Source organism: Cryptomeria japonica, chromosome 10 (assembly GCF_030272615.1).
Source record: "Cryptomeria japonica chromosome 10, Sugi_1.0, whole genome shotgun sequence".
NCBI lineage: Eukaryota > Viridiplantae > Streptophyta > Pinopsida > Cupressales > Cupressaceae > Cryptomeria > Cryptomeria japonica.
In genome coordinates this window covers 693121548-693144562 of record NC_081414.1, presented here as the reverse complement: position 1 = coordinate 693144562, position 23015 = coordinate 693121548, and the positions used below count along the sequence as shown (strand labels likewise).

At 37.8% G+C, this 23015-nt stretch overlaps 1 protein-coding gene across 4 annotated transcripts in view; it reads right to left on the bottom strand.

Annotated features, from left to right (window-relative positions):
- Positions 1 to 21073, bottom strand: part of LOC131076579 (squalene synthase 1) — a 121047-nt gene extending 99974 nt beyond the window's left edge. The window contains exons 1-3 of one of the 4 annotated variants that reach the window (XM_058013827.2): positions 20519 to 21073; positions 19004 to 19124; positions 17991 to 18074 (exon numbers count right to left, since the gene is read on the bottom strand). The gene's annotated coding sequence lies outside the window, so the exon portion shown is untranslated. Of the gene's footprint in view, positions 1 to 17990; positions 18075 to 19003; positions 19125 to 19586; positions 19684 to 20518 lie in introns of those variants that run through there. The other 3 variants (XM_058013824.2, XM_059212155.1, XM_058013829.2) reach the window with 3 other exon arrangements.
- Positions 21074 to 23015: the final 1942 nt, after the last annotated feature.

The following is a 23015-nucleotide window of genomic DNA, read 5'->3' as shown; positions in this document are numbered from 1 at the left end:
TACAAGAATCTTTTGGAGATTGAAGTATGATAAGAATGTTACTTTTTCTTTCATAAAATATAACAATAATTATAAGAACAAAGACGGTGATGTGTATTGTCTCTTTCATAATAGTTATTCTCATTCTCTTGGAAATTGTAAAGATTTTAAAGAATTTTTTCAAGACCAATATGATAAAGCTTGTATTACTCTTACAACTAATTTTATTCTTTTTTTTGTGAAGAGATTGTGCCTTAGCACACCCTTTCCCTATTATGTTTCTCCACACCATGTAATCTTAGTAGTTTACCTTTTAGAGGACTCTTTGTGTTTGCATGGTATTATGCTTTCATTTTCAATATTTTTTTGTGAGCAACGTAATAGCTCCTTTTCCTTGACTTTCACGCTTGGGGGCAAGGATTCTATCTCTTTTTTATATATATAGGTAAATAGTTGTAGAGGGGCAGCACCCATTATATTAATATAAAATATTTTAACATGTATATGTTTTTGAACTATGCCTAGCTTTTATACTGCCTATTATCCCCAAAATGGCTAGATGCCCATGTAATACATTTGAGTAAACCAAAAACTGCCATAGAGAACAAAATTGTTGTCTACAGAAAATCCTACCACCCTATACAGTATCATGTCAAGGTTACAAAATTACAGGCTACTGACTGATAATAATACCAGAAAATAAAAACAGAAGAGAAAACCAGTAACCTAAGTCTCTAACAGAGCCTACATCCGCCTCCTTATGACCAACGGCCTCTAGTTCACTTCCCTCCTCCTCCTGCAGGCTCTATTCGCATTCTTTAGATTTCTAAATCAGGACTGCTCTCAACACCTCAAGGCATTTCATTCCACAGTCTGCATGGACTTCAGAATCTGCCATTTCTTTCGAGAGACGATCATCGTCCGGTATCTATTCTTCGTTGCAACCAAACCCCCAATCATTTTCGGGGTCTTCGTCATCGTTTGAATTCCTATGTCTTGTCTTTCACTCAAACCCTCCACCAACACGAACTGCCTCATCCATGCCTTGCTAAGGCCAAGCAAAATACCAATTTCCTTTAGCAGGAAAGAAATATTCCAGTCCTTCCCGTCCCATTCTGCAACCAGGCTCCCCTGGTCTAGGGCTTGCATCACCACAAACTTCTTGACCTCCACTCCCACTCCCATAGACATATAGTAGTTTTGTGGCAATGGGGTGCGCAAGTTGGCATCAATATTATCTAGGATTGTAATAATCTCATTTGAGTCGTTTTCTTGACTCGCTGGTTGCTCACCACCATATAAACCAGCATGGCGATGAACATGGTCGGGATGTTTGAGTTTACCCGATAGCGTTGATAAGCTCTTATAAAATCCCCACCCAAAATTCTTTTCACAGCATGCAAAATGAAAGGATGCTTCATGGCCATAACTGCTAGCAGACGCTTGTCAGAGATTTCCCCCAAGAAGACCATCTGTCACTTGGTAGACTCCAACATAATAGGCGTGTCCATCCCTAGCCTTCCTATCACACTAAACCCAACCACTCCAAGCCAGCTTAACTCCACCACAAGATGTGAGAAAATTAGAGGAGAAAGGTCTATAAATAGACCCATACATACACTTTCATGATCGCCAAAGGGAAGTGGGATGCCCTAGCACTTCTGCCATTAATAATCTCTCGTGCCAACCAACTCATAAGCCGTCCCAATTGTAGTGGTGTTAATACATGATATCTTTTCCTTGCTGAGAAATGTCAAATCAAATCTATCTGGATGGGTAGTGACAAAAATCAATGATCCCATTGTCCGAGAAAAGAGAGAGAGATGTGTCATGAGGGAAGATAATCAGACACCAACTGAAAATATGATGTGATCATGGTATCATTAAATCATGAATTTATAGACAACATCATCGCTTTAGCTAAATTATTTGCTATCACATTCCCTTCACGATACACGTGGCTAATACGAAAATCATCCAAACCATCCAACAAGGATTTGATTGGATGAAGCCACTGATTGAGAATCCAGCTTGGAGTTTCATTTTTTCTAATTGCATTTACCACATTTAAGGAGTCGCCTTCTAAGTGGATTTTTCGGGCCCCTATATTGACCCCCTCCTGGAGGCCACGTAATGCAGCTCGAAAATCTGCCATGTTGTTTGTGGTATGCCCAATGTAATCTAAAACTTCTTCCAAAGAATTTCCAAATTCATCCCTGATAGCACACCCTATGCCACCAGGGTTCGGGTTTCCCAATGAAGCCCCATCGAAATTCACCTTGATCCAACCACGATCTGAAGCATTCCACTGAATTGGGGATCTGTAGAAAGGCGAGGGGTTACTGGGATTGCTTCCAAAGAGAGTGGGTATTGAGAGGTTTGGAAAGGTGAGTTTCTATCTGCAGTCCCATCCTGTATATATGTTTTCTTCAAAGTCTTCCCTTTAGCAACTTCGTTAGTTAGTTCAATCAATAGTAATTCAATATTTTGATAGAGGACTCCTGCGTCCATAGATTTATCCTGAAAAATACGTCGATTATGCTCCTTCCATAATTCCCAAATCAGGAGGGATGGGAGAATCAGCCATGGATCCCTAAATAATGCCTTTGTGATCCTTTGTGGCCACATTTTAAACCAATCATCAATCCCTGTCGGGAATGGGCAATAAAGGTTTAATTTATGCATGAAATACCACCAACACTTGCTCGAGAATTCACATAACATCAATAGGTGATCTGTTGTTTCTGAATTCTTCCCACATAGAACACATATGTTGGGACCCTACACTCCAAACTTCATGAGCATGTCGCTAGTTAGAATTTTCTTTTGAAGTGCCATCCAGGCGAATACCCCTGCTTTCCACAAACAATACTAGTTCCACAATAAGTTCAACAACCATTCTTGATTAGTTATAGCAACTTCTTTGATCTTGTAGCCCAGGATGACCTTGTAGTTTCCATCTTTAGATCCACATATTCGAATAATGTCTTCCTTCCTAGATGGGATGATCATACGACCATTCAAAATATTATTTAAGCTATCTTTTTGTTGTTGATCCACATCCAAATTGTCAAGAGCCTGTCATTTCCATTTCATTACTCCATCATGTTGAACTATCTCTCAAAAATTACTGACCTTGCTTCCCCGTAACCGAGATGTCTCCTCCTTAATTTCATTTAAATTTGGAAGCGAGCTCAAAATCTCCCCTCCTCCCCATGAATCATTCCAAAAGGATGTATTTTGTTTGTTTCCGATCTCCCAAGTAACATGACTGTTGATAATATCCATGCATTCCAATATGTAATTCCAAATTATTGAGCCTTTGGGAGGGTTAAGTGTCGTAAGAATCCTTTTTGGCTCAACCGAACCCAGGTATTTGTTCTTGAGAATTCTTACCCATTTTTTATCACCCCCACTACACATGGCCCATATAAGCTTTGCACCCATGGCCAGGTTCATTAAAGATAGTTGGCGAATGCCTGCCCCCCCCCCCCCCACGATTCCTTGGGTCGACTGATTTTCTGCAAGGCAACCAAGGGAATCTTATCTTGTTCACCAACCCCGTTCCACATAAATTTCCTCATGATCTGGATGAGGTCATCTTCTACGGTCGTAGGGATTTTTAAGCATGCCATTGAGAATATAGTGATAGCAACTAATACTAATTTGATCATAGTAAGTCTCCTGACCGAAGATAGCCACTTTCCCTTCCAATTTTCAAGCTTTGCCTTGCATTTTGGAATCAACATGTCCCAATAACTAATCTTGTTCACTCCTGTAAACGGGGGGTACCCAAAAACCTTCCTGGGAAGTTTGCAACCCTTAGTTTTAGAATCCTAGAAAAGGATCCTTGTAGCCTTGGTTGTGTATTGATGAAGAAGACACTTGATTTATTCCAGTTAATGCTTTGTCCTGATGCATTGCAATATTCATCCAAGAAAGATTTAATGACTCTAGCCTCACTCCTGTTTGAAGCACCAAAGAAGATTGTGTCATCCGCAAATTGGAGGTGAGTAGCATGATCAACTCCATTTGCCACATTCACCCCCACCCAATGCCCATCCTGGTACAATCCGCAAATAGATCTTCCCAATGCCTCTGCCATAATGATGAAGAGAAAGGGGGAGATTGGGTCTCCCTATCTAATTCCTCGAGTGGAGGAGAAAAAACCATGAGCATACCCATTTACTAGCACAAAGAACTTTGGGTACATAGGCAGCTCTTTATCCACTTGATCCAACAATCTCCAAACCCAAACTTGTCCAAAACCTCGAAAAGGAATTCCCTATCCATTAGATCATATGCTTTCAGAATGTCCAACTTCAAAATCATGCAAGCATTGCTGGATTTTCTGGCAAAGTGAAGTGTTTCATGGGTCGTGATGATACCTTCAACAATCGATCTTCCTGGGGTGAAAACACTATGCTCATCAAAAATAATGAGATTGATAATCTGCTTCAGCCCGTTTGAAATGATCTTTGTTACAATCTTGTATATTATGTTACAAAGGGCATTAGGTCTAAAATCCCCCATCTTCTGAGGGTAGCTCTTTTTTGGGATTAAAGCAAGGAAGGTGTGATTGATAGCTCCCAACATAGTCATCCTCTTTCTTGACTCTTCCACCACCCGATGAAGGTCTTTACCTATGATGCCCCAGTAGGATTGGAAAAAGGCTGCAGGAAAACCATCAGGACCAGGGGCCTTGTCTGGGTTAAGCCGGAAGGTTGCTTTCTTGACTTCCTCCTCATCAATGCATCTATATAGCTCTTTGTTTTGATCTTCAGTTATTACTGTTGGGATGGAGTCCAAGATCTTATCCCTAGCAACTCAATCCACTTAATTACCTCTATTTAGAATGGATTCAAAAAATCTCACTGCTTCTTTACTGACTTTCTCCATATTCTGAGCCATGCTACCATCTGCTTTCTTTATTTGTGAAATTCTACTCTTGTTTCTATTAGCAATTGTGGTTCTATGGAAGAACTTGGTATTTTTGTCTCCTTCCTTGAACCGTATCTCTCGATTTCTGTCTCCAATGAATTTCTTCCCTTTTCAAGATCTCATTGAGCTCATCTTTGAGCATTTTTTCCTTGAGGAAGTCCTCATTGCTCATGCCATTACAAATGAAAACTTCATTGATTTTCTCGAGTTCTTCCATCGCTCTTCTTTTCTCTGCAAAAATATTCTTGAAGTGTTCTTGATTCCATGCTTTGATCTTCATTTTAATGTTTTACAACCTCTTGCAGAATTTATACAAGTGTGAGTTATGTCCCAAATCAATCTTATTCCACCAAACTGAGATCAAACTCTGCAGATTGGGGTCCCTACACCACATTTTTTTGAACTTTAAAGGGATGCCTCCTCCGGGGTGGCATGAGAATATATCTAACTAACTAGGGTAATGATCTCAGCCTAAAAGAAGAAGGATAAGGTATTCTATTAGGTGATTCTGTGTAGCCCAATCTACGTACAACAAAAATCTATCTAATCTTTCTACAATATTAGACAAACCTGCCCTCCTATTTGTCCAGGGAAAAACACCTTTTTGGGGACAGTATCCATAAGTTGATTGTGGTCAATAAATTTCTCGAAATCTCTTTGAAAAATGTTGGGTCTCTGAATGCCACTCGTCTTGTCTTGATCATTTAGGGTGGCATTGAAATCCCCCACAATTATACCTTTTGCCCTATTGCATCCATCTAGTTTGCTCATGATGAGATTCCAAAGTTCCCTTTTTTTCTGGGGTAGCAGTAGGCCCATAGACATTGAAAATAAAATAGGATTCGTTGCAACTTAGCATAGTTATTCTGCATTGTTGCTAGTTCTTCCCCTCATCCACAACTTATCCTTTGACCATCAACAGATTCCAAATAATGCCTATACCTCTCGAGGCACCCTCAACTTCCACAAATTTCCCAATCCATTGTCTCCACAATCTCATTCGCTTATTGATATCAATTCTATTCCACTTTGTTTCATGTAGAACCCAAATATATCCTTTTGACTCAACTATTTGACGCTTAATCAAGCGCCATTTGTCAGGGGCATTCAAGCCCCTGACATTCCAGGTCGTGATCTTCATTGCCCCTGGGGAAGGAGAGCACCCTTCCCTGTTAAAAGTTTGGTTTGTCTAGTAGCCATTGTTGCTAGCTTCAACATTACTTTGTTTGACTTCCACCATCTCCTGCCCTTGGGTTTGATGTTAGGCTTGTTGATTTTAGATATAGTGACCTCAAACCCTTTCCTGTTGCAATCACCCAGTTCCTCTTTCATCATCCTCTTCCCACTCCGATCCAGAATCCTCATCCCCAATCTCTTCCTGATGGACTTCCAAATCATCTACACTTGTGCCTTCATCATGATCTCCTATGATGTGGTCAGGTTGAATGTATATTTCCTTCTGCAGTCCTTGATTCTCATGTTCAAATCTTTTCACGATAGTCTTCTCTGCCATATTGTCTTCCCCTGATTTGTCTGCTTGAATCTGAACAATGTCGCACTAATGTGTCATCTCCTGATGAAATCCATTTGTAGGGATGACAGGGATCTCAAAAACTCCCATAATTTCCTCAACCGATAATTTTCTTTGGGGCTCTGCATTGTCCATCACTTCATTCATCCGCTCTGGTAATTTTGAGTTGGATGGGAGGGTCCTTGCTCTCTTCTTTGATCATGTTATCTACATGTGGCAATTTTGGCTTTTGTGTGCATGAATATGCTCTAGAGATTTTTGCTGAAACTTCACACTCCACCCCAATATTATCTCTCAGAGAGCATTTAGGATAGATAAACATTTGATCTTCTCTATCAATAATTTGCGTCCACACCTCCCCATCGCCCAAGATCCTAATTTTATTTGGCATGCTTAAGATTTGGTTGACACTGGCACAAATCCTTGCAAAACTTCCCCAAATCTTGTCTTCTAGGATTTCATCTGCAGATATAAAAGATCTGAAGCAATTGCTAATTTCTTTCAAAGCCTCAGTATTTCAATATTCTGATGGTATATTGTAAAGCCTTACCCACACTAGACATTCAAGCAAAATATGGGTCCTAGGGTTGAAATTTGGTTGCCAATCTAACAAATGAACTCCAATGTCGTCCAATATACAAGGGCCACTATTTAGGGTTTTCCATATTTCATTTCCATCCGAGAATTCAACCAAAAAGTAATCATTTCGGAGCGACATGACCTTGATCCCATTTCCCCATTTATATCTACACCAGGTAGAAAAATTGCCCATGCCCCAGTGTCCCCCACCCCATTTGGTGAAAATGCATCTATTCTGAAGATCTTCCCTAATTTCATTAATTTTGTTATCATTCAAAAGGATTGTCAAAATGGAGGGGTCACTCACCTAATTTTGAACGTATGTATGCTTGTAGGAGTATTCACCGGTTTCTTTGAGATCTCCCTTTCTTTTCCAAATTTCTTTGGTTCGGGCAGCAATTCCTAGATTCCTGGATCTCCAATTGTCAACCACATCTGCTTTCAGAATATTTATTTGCTTGAACCACCCACTCCTGCCTTTCTTAAACTCATGTTTTTGAAGGTGCTCTACTACACTATCGATCGGAAAGGTATCCTGCCTCCTTAGATTCTGATGAGTGATCGGTCTCCGTCTTGGCCATGGAGGCCCGAGAATTTTTAGACATTTCTCCTTATTTGTGATTTGATCTTTGCTCAAGGAAGCACTCGCTTGATATTGGTTCTGGTAAAAAGGATGGCATCTATCAATCTATTTGCTCCCTTCAAACACCCATTGGAGTCGATACATGCCTGTATGTGTACCATCCTATGGCAACAGTGGGTTCCAAGGTCTTTCCGAGTTTGAAGTTTTCCATTTTTCTTTCGCTACCAAATCCCGGATGGTTTCCATAGGGATAGCATCTTCTGCTTCCTATGCCCAGATACCCACACCGCCATGATTCGCTCCACGGCCGCTGCCATGCTCTGCGTTGAAATCGCCCTGCTGCTCCTTCAGGGATTGTTGTCGATTCAAATTTTCAACAGTTCACGCCATCTCTGGTTTTTATTTGACTATTGTTTTATGAGTTGCAAGGATTCTATCTCTTACTCTTTCTAAGGATCCACTTCTTTTTTTCTTCGTTGGGTAGTATTTGCTTATGATACAATGTCATTTCTTGTGTGGAATTATTTGTTTGCTCAAGGATTATCTCTTATGAAAAAGGTGTGTATTCTTGGGTACTACCTATTCCTCACTTGACAACATATTTCTATTTAAAACAAATCCCACACTTGGAGCCAAAAAGTGTGTTATCCTTCATAAAGAGTACCTTTACCTACGAATGGGAGGAAGATGTGAATTCTTGTTCTCCTTCCTTTCTTTTGGTCAATGATGTTATTTTTGTTCAAGATATCTCATAATTATCTCTTCCTTGGCTCACAAGAGTTATGCTTCTTTGGCTAGGGTTGCATGTACATTCTTGTTTATGGATATATCCTTGGTGATTGAAGGTATTTATCCTTGTTCTTCTTTTCCTTAGGATGTCACCATAGCTCTATGTTTCCATCTGAAGGAGGGGGCATATGTGTGGCCTCCTTGTGTTTTATATTGCAAATTTCCTTAGAGACAACGCTTTCATTGGTCATACTTTTGAATCGTTTTTTGTTCAATATTTTCTTTGCTTATCCTTTTGCACCATTTTTAGTGAATTTCCTTGGGACAGTGCTTTCCTTGGTTATCATTTTGCACCAATTTTATCAGACTTCCTTGGAAACAATTCTTTCCTTAGTTATCCTTTTGCAACATTTTTAGTTGATTTCCTTGGATACAATGCTTTCCTTGGTCATCCTTTTACCCAATTTTTGGTGGATTTCCTTAGATAGAATTATTTCCTTGGTTATCCTTGGGATGGGTTGACTAGCATAACACAAATTGTTGGAGTATTCAACTCTCTCTTTGCACCAAACTCTCTTGGGATGAGTGGAACTAGCATAAAACAACTTGTTAGACTATTGAATAGTCTTCCTTCCTCTTTCATAGATCACCTAGCATAACACAACTTGCTAGCTCGTGGAATCCATGCTCTCCTTCTCTCTCCTCTATTATCCCATAGCATGCTTTTCTAGTTGATTGGACCGTGGAGTCTTGTCTCATCTTTGATATGTGCTCTTTCTCTTTCTAAGTGACCACTTGTGCTCTTGCAATAGAATTTTGAGGGTGATATTAGTGGTTGAGATATTTTGATTATTGAAGTCTCTTCAAATAGTTGACTTGGATCCTTTGTTTTTAGGACCAACCCCTTTCGTGTGCCCTTGCACGTGTTGTTTGAGTTAGGATCCTTGATTTGGGGGCTTGTTCCCTTGAACTTAGTGATCTATCTTATCTCTTTGCAGGCTTTTCCAATGCCATGCCTCTATCTATTTCTCTTTCTTCTACTAAACTGTGATTATGTTTGTAGGCCTATACGCCCACTAAAGTGGGGAATAAATGTAGCGTAATAAATTGCATCCCCATCCAATGTCTTTCTTAGCTAGGCACTATTTTAGCATGTATGGCCTCCCGCATCTGGTCTCATTCATCCCAGCTCAATTCCACATCTCATTCCCATTTCTCCTTCCTATTTTGGACCTCAGGTGACAATTTAAGGCCACATTAGCAGGAGAAAGGTGCCTAGGGTGACTTGCTCCTGGAGGAGAAATACTCCCCAGTGTTTGGGCCCAAATTTAAACCACATAACATTCGGTTAGCATAGTTAAGAAGAAAATCTTTGCCTATGTTGGCCTGCTTCGAGTTTTGCACCTTGAAATTCTATGGAGAGGTATATAAGCAAGGTATACTGCCTCATTTTGAGTTAGAACAATGAATTGTGTAATAAAAATGAACAGAAGAATAGGACGAGGAAGAAATTCAATTCAATTCTTCATGTCAAAATGTTTTTTATGATTTCCTTTTAGGTCTTTTATGGAGTCATGCTATTGCATTAGCAATTGTGATCATCTTCAAGGAAGAATTTGCATCATCAAGGTATAAGACATTTTCATTCTCATACCTATCCTTTGCTACATATCAACACACTTTCCTTTCAAGTACATTTCAATTCAATTTCAAGTTTGATTTCAAAATCAGTGTTTGACTTAGGCAAACCCCTTTCTACCCAAAAATTTCCCTCTTTTCTGTGTAGGAATAAGTGATAGGCCCACATAAATAGGTACAAAGCAAGCATGTGGAGATCTACCATTTACAATTCATCAAAATTGAAACTATCAAGAGCGGGCCAAGTAGGGCACCTTAGTCTTGGAAGTAGGTTGAGTTGGGCACCTCGATCCCTTCAATTTTGCCTAAGATTTTTTCTGTAATTTAGTTACAGTTTTCTCTACTAGATCTTCTTACAAAATTGGTCTACCAGTTCATTATTTTCTTGTATACACAAAAAGGTCATCTTGTGATGCAGGAGCATCCCTGGTTCATGGCAATCTTGCATCAACCAAAAACATTTTCTTTTCAGTTTGTTTCCTGTTTTACAGTTTCAACATTTATTTTTGTGTTTCTTTGCATTTTCTCACCAGGTCTTGCAGAGCTGGGTTTTGATTGTGGACATGTTCATCTACCTTATCCTAAGTCCGCGGGATGTTTGGATCTTTTTCTGACAAGTTATCGCCTCCAAAATCTAAGCCAGTTTTCTGGCTTAGAACATCGGAACCACTTGGACCTATTCGGCTATTAGCGCATCTTGCGGATCACTTACGTAGCTTGCGAAGCTTCAATTCGTTGTTTCCAATGTTCCTTGGCATGTGGTCGACCTTTCCTTGGGTCTTCGCTTCATTCTATGAGTTTTCCGGAAGGATCTCTTTGGCGGAGGCCAACCTTGTTGTTCTACACATTTCATTCTATTCATCGACATTTGTTCCATCTTGGGTCGACACGGATCATTCTTGATCATATAAATCAATGTAATCAAGCATGTAGGAATCAATTATTACAACATAGGAGAACAATCGTGAGGTTAGGAGGTCCAAAGTTAGCTCGCATTCTTGCTTGAGCCCAAATGTTGTATAACATGCATGTTTTGTACTTAGGCCTGTGAGCCAAATCTTGTGAGCCTGCATGTTGTCGACAGTTCGTAATTGATTTTTATGATATAATAAAGGTTATTTTGCATTGCCTCCATCACATTTTGTCGCTTTTGTTGTGTTAATTCTTGTTGCACAGTCCAAACTCTTCTCTTTGAGGACCCTCCAGCCATTCCTGCACTAAGTGGTATCAGAGTAAGTTTTCGTTCCGGAGATTGTGTTGTCCTGTAAGATTTTGTTGTAGGGTGGCGGATTGCAGATCCAGCCTACCAGCTACAGAGGATTTGCACAAAGATGGTGCGAGGAGGAAATAGAAATGATGGAGCACGTGGAAATGCAGACCCTGTTGTGATGAAAATGTTGCGAGGAATTATAGCCCAATTGGAAGCTATTGAAACGGCCCAGAGAAGAGGTCAACATGTTTAAGATGTGAGTGATGATAAAGAAGAAGTTGGAGAACAAGGAGCAAATCCACTGGCGAATGATCCGGATGAAGAAAGGTTTATAAGAGCATTGTCAAGAGCGAATACCAAACCACATTTTACCCCACCGAATTATGATGGCAATTTGGATTCGGATAAATTGTTGGATTGGATCATGGAGATGGAAAAGTATTTTTATTTTGAAGGCATCACGGATGATAGAAAGGTGAGATATGCTTGAACTAAGTTGAAAGGTCATGCATCTCTTTGGTGGGAACATTTGCAAGTAGATAGACAAAGAAGAGGTAAAGAGAAGATCAAATCTTGGGAGCGGATGGTTAGTAAGTTGAAATCAAAGTTTATGCCCACCGATTATCAAGAGAAAGCATTCTGCAAGTTGAATATTAGATCCAAACATATTGATGATGAGATTGAACAAGTTGTCAAGTATTTGAATGGGTTGCAGATGTCTATACAAGATGAACTTAATTGAATCAAGTTGAAAAGTGTTGAGGAAGACTATCAATATGCCCCAAAGGCAGAAGAAAAGTTGAACAAAAGACATGAGCAAAAACAAAGAGGTAGAGGTGGAAGGTTTTCCGGAGGAAAATTTCAAGGAGGAAGAAGCTATCCCAAAGGAAGAGGACCCTGTGTAGATCAGAATAAAGACAAGGAAGTTAGTAGAGATGGTAGGTCATACCAGAAGGATGATATAAATTTTTACCACAGAAGAGAACTTGGTGGATACTGGAATGAGGGTTATGGAAAGGAGGACAAAAGACAAGATAAAAGAGTGTTTAAAGGAACCTGCTTAAAGTGTGGGGTAGAATGACATAGTGCTTTTGAATGTAAGAAGATAGATAACATTGGGAGAGAAACATTGGTAGAGGAAGACCATACTGGATCAGCTAATAAACCAAAATATGGAGAATTGTTGGTGATAACGAGAACTTTGTGTCATACCGGAGGTGATGAGGAGCCCTTGCAGAGGAGGAATTTGTTCAAGACTGGATGCAAGGTATCTGGTAAGTGTTGTAAAGTCATTATTAATAGTGGTAGTTCAGATAATCTTGTTTTGGAGGAGATGGTGAATAATCTAAATTTGGAGAGATTGAAGCACCCTAAGCCTTATCAGATAGCATGGATTCAAGATGATCATAAGATATTAGTAAGTGAATAATATTTGGTGAAATTGAAGATTGGATCTTATCATGATTAAGTTTTGTGTGATATCATGCCTATGGATATGTGTCATATTTTGTTGGGAAGACCTTGGCAGTTTGATAGACAAGCAATACATGATGGGAGGAAGAACATATACACTATTGTTGCAAATGGGATGAAGCAGACCTTGTTGCCCTTGGAGGAGCCTTTGAAGAGTGAAGTTTGTACAAGTGCTAGAATTTGTTTGGTGGATGGACGGAAATTCCTAGATGGGAGGAGACATGAGAATTTGTGTTTCGCCTTTAGTTCCTAAGAAGACTAACAACCTAGAGCATGAAGGAGAACAACCAGAAGAAATAAAGGAGTTGCTGACAAAGTATGGAGACATCATTTCAGATAATGTACCTGAAGGATTACCACCTGTGAGAAGTATCAATCATTGCATGGATCTGATTCTCGAAGCTAGTTTGCCTAATAAAGTAGCACACTGAATGACACTGACAAAGAATGAGGAGTTGAATAGACAAGTACAAGAATTGTTGAGGAAAGGTTTGATTAGAGAAAGTTTGAGTCCTTGTGCAATGACAACAGTGTTAGCACCTAAGAAGACTGGAGAATGGAGGATGTGTACTGATTCTAGAGCAATAAACAAGATCACAATGAAGTATAGATTTCCTTTGCCTAGGATGGATGACATAATGGATTTTGAGTGGAGCCAGATACTACACAAAGATAGACTTGAAAAGTGGATACCATCATATTAGAATCGAAGAGGAGATGAGTGGAAAACAACATTCAAGACAAATGAGGGACTGTATGAATGGTTGGTGATGCCTTTTGGATTAACTAGTGCACCAAGTACTTTCATGAGGTTGATGAATGAGGTATTGAAGAAATTCTTGGGTAAGTTTGTTATTGTTTATTTGGATGACATTTTGATTTTTAGTAAGAGCAAGAAAGAACATATGTTGCATTTGGGATAAGTTTTGCAAAGGTTGAAAGAAGAGAAGTTGTTGATAAACATCAAGAAGTGCAGTTTAATGGAGAAAAAATTAGTCTATTTGGGATTTGTGATATCTGTGGATGGATTGAAGATGGATCCTGAGAAGGTAAGAGCACTTATTGAATGGCCTACTTCCTTTATGACAAATTTATCACATTCACACAATGAAAATTTGCATGACAAATTTTAACAATGAAACTTTGAACATTTAGACAACTTGAAACAATGAAAAAAGTATCAGAGCATTGCATGAACAATTTGACATATAACAAAATGAGAGACTTGATCTTTTAAGCACAAATAGCATCACATAACACTTGATTTTCCTAAGTGGAAAAACCTTCACGGGGTATAAAAAACCACTCGTAACCTGTCATTTTATTTTATCGAAGAGCATCAACTCTATACAATGGAGCATCAACTCAACACCTCAAATCATGAGTATCAACTTTCATAGGAGCAATAACTCCTTACAATGAATTTATCAATAAGCGATGTACACTATCAAGGTCTTGTAATTGCAATTATCTTCTGCAATCACAACATCTTAATAGTATACAATAAGATAGTTTGCACAGAATATGTACTGTGAATGCCAGTACTTGTTTACAAAAATATTCTCAATTAGAAAAACAATCTCTATATAGAACCAGAGAGAATAGTCTTATCTCAAAACCCTTGTTTTTGCAATATAAAGATGTTTCAATAAATACCCTTACAAGTTTGGAAGCCCTATTGTTACATCAACTCTCCTAACCTTATAATGGCAAAAAGGCCATTCATTTAATAACAATGAAAGCATAATAGAAAATAGTTTTTAGTTTACACAACCCACTTGAACAAAACTCGAAACCCTTGTTAAGTCAGGTGAACAAACTGCAATCAAACCCTTAACTGTTTTTCATCTTATTTGTAAAACAAATCAATGAACAAATTGAACATAATCCTTAACTATTTTCCATCTTCCTTCTTGACCAAATCAAAAGAACTTCTTTCCAACTGAAAAAGAATAAAATAGAAAAAAACCGTTTTCATTTCAAGTAAGAATGACAAAGATTTAGTCATGATATTACCTCCGTTAGGCGATCGAAATTAAAAGAGAAACCATAAAATAACTGCCCAGAATACCTCCATGTTTAGCTCGAGCAAGTCAAATTGCCAGTTTGTAAGAAACTACACCTATATTTCCATGATAACCAGTGCTGCCATTAGGGAGTGACGGCTAGGGTTTTGAAAGATTGTTGCAAACATAATGATAACAAAATTGCCCTATTTTCCCTTTTCAAGACTTCGATTACCCTGTTAGACTGAACAAACATTTCAAGTTCGACAATACAATATAAAAACGTGTGAATAGCCGACATCATAATTGCCAACACAACTACCACGTATCCTTGTCCATAATAAGGTCATCGTCCACATGATCAGCATTGTCATTGAAATATTATCGAATCTCAAGTGCAAACAATTAAACCCAATTTCCAAGTCAACCTCATAAATCGATTGTCCCAAGTGAAGTCGATGTCAATCAATCAAGCGAACCTGATATCAAACTAGCGGTTGGACCTCAGAAAGGTCCAATTTGTACTGTCAATAGCAATTTCTCAGATGAAGATGAAGAACATCATGCTTGAAAATGCAGTTACATAATATCAAACTCCTATGCAAGTCAAGGGCATTGAATAAAGGGCATTGAATATTCACTTTCACGTAGGAGTTTGCAGGCACAATGGAAGCTTACTGCCAAGATATTGTACAGCATGCAGTTAAGACAATAAATCCAAAACGTTTATTGGTTATATGCCCTGGTTGATACCTTAATCTATCAGTTTGGAAACCAAAACTAAGTGGTCGAAAAACAGGACATTACAACCACATTAATGAGCCTTATTGTGCCAACTACATTGTTGGTTGTGATTTTAATTGGATCTACGAATTTCTAGGGATCACTTATGATATTGTTGTTATTGTCATTGTTAATAGAGCTAGAAAGTGTGGTTGTATTTGAAATTTGATCATTGTTCTTATTTGTGTTGCTCTTCTTAGGATTGTTTGTTTATGAGATTGGGATTTAGTTCTTTCTTAGCATATTTCTCTTGCCATTTTCTTTTCAATCTTGATCAGTTTAAAGGGTTGATACCATGCATTCTCAAGAGAGTAACAAAGAGCTTCCTATTATCTTAATTTGTTCCACCCCTATGAAACTTTCATATGTTATGTTTGTCTAGTCGTCTTGTTGTCCTTTTTGATTCTTAGCAAGATCTTTGAATGAGGCTCTTCAAGACATTGATCTTTTTGGAAGAAAGGAAGCAAGTCCAAAATTTGGCTAAGTTGTGAAGACAAACTATGGGTGCTTGTATGGGAACATCAACACCTTGGTGTTAGATATGTTGACAATGTTTAGATGTGCACATAAGAGAAGACATGCGCCTCATTGCAGAGCAAGAATGTTAGAAAATTTGAATCTAGTGTTCCGACATGCACCAATAGAATGAAGCTCGCTTTAGTCAAATTGTCCTTGAAGACTTAGGCATACACCATGGGATCAAGATACACTTGGGCAAAGGATCCAATATTTTTCAATATTTAGTTGTGTCTAGGAGATTAGGTATGCATTGTTGTAAAGGAGGAGACATTTTTGAAAATCTATTTTTGGTTGTTGATCACATATATATAGAAGAAGATATCATGTCAATAATAATTATGCCACATTTCTGTAATGAATACTTTAAGTTTATGTTTTGAAATACTGAAGACTTCTGGGGTGTATCATCAACATGTTAATATCATTAATATAACTCTCCTTATATGAAGTATGATATAACTATGGGTATATTTCCATTCTCGCCCTCTTTTCGAGTCGAACTTTAGTTCTTTCGTTCGATAGCCCTACTATTCGCCCTATTATTCTATTATTGCTCGATTCTATACGTAACATGCCTGCCGGGGATGGGTGGGCCCTACTATTCATTGGGGTGTTAGCGATCTTCCTTTGAGAAAGTTGGGTTGGGAAAGATAGTTTTTCTTGTTGAGAGTTACTTTATAGTAGGGGCCTCCCACCCTGCACGTCGATGAGCGGATCGATGAGGCCGCTGATCCTAGCCCATCCACCTCACATCAATCTCTATCTTCCTACCACCCCCCCTACAATTTGTATGGCAACAGCAGCAGCAAATAAAGTTCTCGGCAATAAGCGGCAATGGGGAGCAGTTTATAGCCGGGTTAGATTAATTTACCCCGCCCTATTCTAAAGGCAGTGGCAACAGTTCTAGTGAATTAATAAGTCAATTAATGACAACTACTAGCCCTACAATTCTCTAAGGGGCTAGAACAAGGTTAGATTTTACAACTTGTAAGACAATTTCGTCGCTGGAGTAAAAAATCAGATCAGCACATGACAGTGGTTAGAAGCACACAAATGATGTTGTTTCTACCAAAACTATAGTCATGACACCTACCTTCCTAACAACCCAAGACAAGCTAAAGTTAGATACCATTCTCACTATTCAAAATAAATACAAATATAGGAAACGCCAAATAGTTGATTGTACATCTTCAATAATCAATATTAGTCTTGCACTTCACAAAATCAGGCAGCCTATAGGTGACCCTTACGAGAACCTCAAAATGATAGTTTATGTGGATCTCATCATCCAAACCACCTTTATTAGGCCCATTCAGCCTAATCAATCTCTAAAACATGCGACTCAAACCTCTCAATATACCAATTTCTTCTTGAACGTCAACAATATGCCTTTAGACCATGACTTATTGGATCAAGAGGATCTCATGCTGCTTATGGAGCTAGTTTCAAAGAGAAATTCTTAATCAAAAGAGCCATGGTGGACAAAGGATCACCCCTTAACATCATTATCACTAAACTTCTAAAATAAGATTGGTCAAAGCTCTCTCAAGACCTTGGCATACCAAAATTGGTGTCAACAGTACAACTGCTCTCCTTTTACATTATGCTCTCTATCATATTAGGACCTAAGATTCTGGCAGCTAAATTTCACATTTCAGATAGAATCCTTTCTTACAATATGCTTCGAGATTAGCCTTGGATACATTAGATGCAAGCCATCCCCTCAGCCCTCTTTCAATAAAAAAAAATTATGCAATGAAAAAACATCCATTTAGTCAAAATCAACAAAACCCATATCATTACCATGAAGAAACGGGTTAATAACCATCGAGACCAACTCTCGAACTGTCCAACCAAGTATAGGAAGTGCATTACATTGAAGTCATTTAGGTCAAAAACTCACATTAAAATTACATCTTCCAACATCAAACATGCTAAAATAGTTAAGATTAAGAAAGATAAGGAATAGTAGCCTTTATCTAATAAGCCCGGTTATCAACAAAAACATGAGAAACTCACTAGGCATCATCAAGTTCATGGCGCTAATGAACAGACTAAGCCAGCCTTCTTAAGCAAACGAACTTATTAATTGTGTACATCCATCTGCAAACATGTTGACACCATCTTATCAAGTTATCAACGGCCTCCACAATACAACTTATGTAGAAGACTAGTTAAAACTTAAAAGAGATGCGGCTACCTTTCTAGGAAAAGCATGGTATGCCTGGAAATAATTTATACAGATAAATATCTAATCTTGATATGCTTGATCTTAATTTCATGTCATGTCTCCAGTATTGTTCTGCATAGCACACACTTGTGCCTCCCTCTAAGTCTTGCGATATCAATTTGATGTTGCAATTTGCCCATGCCCTTCTTACCATGACATACAATTTTTCAGATGTAAAGATTACATTCATATTTTCATTTTATAAGCAGAGCTATGCAACTAATTGACGCTATGTCCTCAAAATTTGTTAAATTTATTGGCTTGCTGACAAATTCCATCAAAACGACTATGCCTTGCAGATTCCACTTCTGGAATTTTTTCATTTTAATATACACGTGTTTCTGTTTATTAAGCATGCATGATATGCGAATTACTTTCAATTTATGCCTTGAAGGCATGGGAATCATCAGTATCTATTTTAAGTAAGTAATCATTAGCCTAGGCAAAGAAGAATGTATTATATACTAATGTGAGCAAACAAAATGTCATTGGCAATGAGAATTTCAAGTTTGGATTCATATGAACAAGAAAATATCAAAAAAAATGTGTTCAATTATTACGATCGAAATAGTGATGTTAACATCGCCTTTGCACGTACCAATCTACTCGTGCAGGCATATCTTTGAAAGTCTTAGTGTAGCCTTTGCTACAATACTTAATGATGATGACAAATCCAGAAAAGCATGGCCCTTGAAAATCATAAAAAGTAAAGCTACGAAGGCCATTTTCTACTCTACTGGGTAGTCAAAATTCACTCTTATATGCAAAATAGAGGAATAAACATAGTTTCTTAAGTGCTCACCTAGCCTGTCAAGCGAGACACCAGTTTGGAGTGTGAGACATTCGCATATGATCTAGGCTGTAAATTTCTACCAAAACGCACCACTACAGGAGCAGCACACAGGAGTAAATGATCTTCGGTTCTGTGTCAAACAATTTTAGTGCGTGCATAAGATCACTCAAACCGAAACAACAGCACAAATAAAAATAAATCTAAAATGGATATGTACAAAACCCTTGCGGAAATAAATCAAAACAAGTTACAGCTAAGGAAAGCTATATTTAAAGCCAGGCATGTAACCATAGAAGGCCAAGGTGAATTAAAAAATCGTTACAGCACACCCAATTATTATGCACAAAACCTAGTTTACTTATACTGACATCTTAAGCATGGGCGTACAACTATTTCTTTCGTTTGGAAAACATATTCAATTAAGTGTTTGTATGAATTTAGGTTAACATAATTAAAATCTTGCAGTTCACGCTTGCAGTAAAAGGTTAAAAATAAAAAGCAGGGGATCTTTTGATTACAGGCAATCTTTTGAATTAAATTTGTGAAAAAATTGAAGTGCAAGAAAAGAATTGACAGAGAGGATTAGAATTGCCTGGCACTTGTGCTCCCCAACTGGTCTCCTGTTAACTGAATTGAATTGAATTGTTTCAAAGAGAATTAATAAGTTGGAGATTTGAAACAACTCCAAACTACCAGGAAAAAAGACAAGTAGTCTTCAGGGAGATAAAAATAAATAAAACAATGCATCCATTAATTAAAAAAAAAGACCGGCCACAGATATATCAGATCGGCCTTCATCACCTATTCATAGAGTTCACTATTTCTCATATATCTGGCCAACACAGAACTGTGATACTCATCCCAGCTATTCGTCACAGCGTCTACAGCATCAGAGCAAGCTACTCATCAATAAATCTTATATGCCTGAGACAATTATCTGAGCTCAGAAAAAAAAAATTGAACCGCTGTAGGGGCTATTAAGGCTTAGATCTACGAAATTAAATTGGATGCATAAAATTATAACGTAGGCACATGAATTTTTAAATTTTCGCAAGCTTGTTATGTATTGCACCTTGCATATACATAAAACTCTGTTCTTTGACAAAAAACAGAACACTGGCTCTAAGGTATTAGCAAGATAATGTGCCGGTATGACAACAACAGATAAGAACAGATCTCGAAGAGTAATGACAAAATTTAAGACAAAATCGTCCGAAAACCTACTTAATTTAACAAAATGCATGAAAAGAAGAGAGAATTTAAAATGTGAAATTCTTTCGATAGACCCTATCCTATCGCATAATAATCTAGGCATCCGAATATACTGAGGCAGATGCATCCACGCGACTTAAGCAAAAATTCCTTTGATGTATACCGAAAACTCCAATGAAGATCCCAAACACAAATCCGTACCATCCGCATAGCAAGATGCACAAAATTGTTCCCGAAAACAAATTATAATTAAACAATCAGTACAATGTGTCCGAGATTTAAAACGCATAAGAAACGCTTTACAAAATTTACCTGTGTAGAGCAGCATAAGGTGGCTGTGCGCAGAGGTAAAACTTTCATAGATCTAAACTAAATACTCCTGGCATCATTAAACACTTGTCGGCCGAGAGCGTGACACAGCAAAATTCGCAAGAATTTATAAGTTCATTTGAAAATGATTTTTTTCTTTTTTAAAGAAAACAATACACATGGGCGCCGCCCGCGGAGAAAAAGGCCCGCATGCTTGATTGGGGGCAAATCATCTGAAGCAGGAAGATCGTACGCTGTAGGCGAATCAAACATCCCTGTGTGACATCGGTGGAAAAGTGGCCGGAACAGCTCGCGCGGACCCAGCAGGGAAATCCAAGACTGGCCTCAGCAACCACAACATCTTAATAGTATACAATAAGATAGTCTGCATTATAGCCCATTACAGAATATGCAACCACAACATCTTAATAGTATACAATAAGATAGTCTGCACAGAATATGTACTGTGAATGCCAGTTCTTGTTTACAAAAATATTCTACAATTAGAAAAACAATCTCTATATATATAGAACCATAGAGAATAGTCTTCTCTCAAAACCCTTGTTTTCGCAATATAAAGATGTTTTAATAAATACCCTTTCAAGTTTGGAAGCCCTATTGTTACATCAACTCTCCTAACCTTGTAATTGCAAAAAGGCCATTCATTTAATAACAATGAAAGCATAATAGAAAATAGTTTTTAGTTTACACAACCCACTTGAACAAAACTTGAAACCTTTGTTAAGTCGGGTGAACAAAGTGCAATCAAACCCTTAACTGTTTTTCATCTTATTTGTAAAACAAATCAATGAACAAATTGAAACATAATCCTTAACTATTTTCCATCTTCCTTCTTGACCAAATCAAAAGAACTTCTTTCCAACTGAAAAAGAATGAAATAGAAAAAAACCGTTTTCATTTCAAGTAAGAATGACAGAGATTTAGTCATGATATTACCTCCGTTAGGCGATCAAAATTAAAAGAGAAACCATAAAATAACTGCCCAAAATACCTCCATGTTTAGCTCGAGCAAGTCAAATAGCCAATTTGTAAGAAACTACACCCATATTTCCATGATAACCTGTGTTGCCATTAGGGAGTGATGGCTAGTGTTTTGAAAGATTGTTGCAAACATAATGATAACGAAATTGCCCTTTTTTTTCTTTGCAAGACTTCGATTACTCTGTTAGACTGAACAAACATTTCAAGTCCGACAATACAATATAAAAACATGTGAATAGCCAACATCATAATTGCCAACACAACTGCCACGTATCCTTGTCCATAATAAGGTCATCGTCCACATGATCAGCATTGTCATTGAAATATTATTGAATCTCAAGTGCAATCAATTAAACCTGATTTCCAAGTCAACCTCATAAATCGATTGTCCAAAGTGAAGTCAATGTCAATCAATCAAGCGAACCTGATATCAAATGATAATTCACTGTCCAATGTCAACATATAAGTTGACACTTAATACATTTAATTTGAGCTCGATACCATATGATATGGTCGGCTAACTACTATGTAAAGTATGCACTTTAATGATGACAATGAACCCGACACCATAAAAAAAATGCTAAGTGTAAGTGATATGTCATGAAGTTCGAACTCAATGTTAATTGTATCAATAAACATAATATAAACAATGCACTCCTCCTAATGATATATTCATCAAGTGTAAATGTGTATGCCAAAGTATGAAGCTTATGAAGCTTGAAATATCTGACACAAGAATATGAATACAATGAAAATCGGATTGTGTATCATATAGCTCGAGAGAGCACTGTGAGAATGCAATACACCTGAATACAATGAAAATCGGATTGTGTATCATATAGCTCGAGAGAGCGTTGTGAGAATGCAATATACCTCATGTAAACTAAAGTCAAATGTTATAAAAGAAGAACCATATTATCTTCAATTTGAACAATAAAATGCTATCACATGTATATGTCAGAATAATCTAATATCGGTATCAAAGTAATTATAATGATCAAAACATATAAACTAACATCACCTGAAAGCCAATATCATAACCCAACACCTGTATAGGCAAGACAACTTTATTTGCACATGGATTCCAATCAAATGAGTACCACACAAAATGTATCAAATCTAAAAGAGTCAATATCACAATACTGTCAACCTAAGATGTGTATGTCAAGACCAAGTATGCCAAGAATAACTAAACCAATGAGTATGCCAAAATCAACTGAACTAAGTATCACAATGTCAATGCCAAAGTGCCATGAGTCATAATGACAAATACCAATCAATGTATGTCAACCAAACAATCAGTTTTCACATCAAGGACAAATATGTACAAAGAGAAAGTCAACAGATACCTTGGAGGGAATTGGATCAAATTGAAGATATTTTGGATAGTAGAATTGGACGTAGCACTCAGAGAAATAAGTACAGAGAGTATCTTGTGAAGCAGAAGGACAAACCAGTTGAAGATTCGTCATGGATTTCTCAGGAAGAGATAGACCGG